Below are 774 nucleotides of genomic sequence, written 5' to 3' on the forward strand. Positions count from 1 at the left end.
CCCCCCTCCTGCCAAACCCTCGGCGCCCGGACAAGAAAAACAGACAACCGAGAGAAATGTAAATGCCCTCGTTTTGACATTCATCATTAGTTTGTAAACGATTTCAGAGCCGAAACCGACGCAAATGCTTGCGTGTTGTCCTTATGATGTCGTCAGGTTGTCTTCATCTCAGTGCTCATGAGTCCCCCCTGCATGTCTTTGACAGTTTGAGCCGACGTGTATGTTGTAAAAAGTAAAGTTGTTCCCGCATCCGATCAGGACTTGGGGGATTGCCTTGTTAATGAGACAACTCCCTGAGCCTTCGGCATATTGTGGTAGGGTTGCCCGCTCCTTTCCACGCCGCCTTTACTTCCCCAACTCGAAGTCAGGTACCCATTACTGCTGGGTGGGCAGGAGGGGGGCGAAAACAACCCGTGTCCGCATCGAGGCTCGAACCCGGACTTTCCGCTTTGGAGACGAGCGCACTGACCGCTCCGCCACCGCCACCTCATAATATGTATGTTGTATGGAGGGAAAATAAAGTATCACTGCTTGGAGTTACGCCCTTTGTGAAAACCTGCTAAACATTAACGTGAGTTGCAGGCTGCTGCAATATTTACAAATGTGGGGAAAACTTTTCTCTTTGATGTTCGTTTCAGAGGAAGTTTTAATGCATTTTCTTCACTCGCTTGAAAAGTTCAAATAATTTGTGGCTTCTGGCATTGCGGTGTTTTGAGTTCGTGCTCGTGAGAGTTGTTTTTGTGATCGGAGGGTATGGCGGTGGGGTGGGGGAGG

Source organism: Aplysia californica, unplaced genomic scaffold (assembly GCF_000002075.1).
Source record: "Aplysia californica isolate F4 #8 unplaced genomic scaffold, AplCal3.0 scaffold01382, whole genome shotgun sequence".
Lineage (NCBI taxonomy): Eukaryota > Metazoa > Mollusca > Gastropoda > Aplysiida > Aplysiidae > Aplysia > Aplysia californica.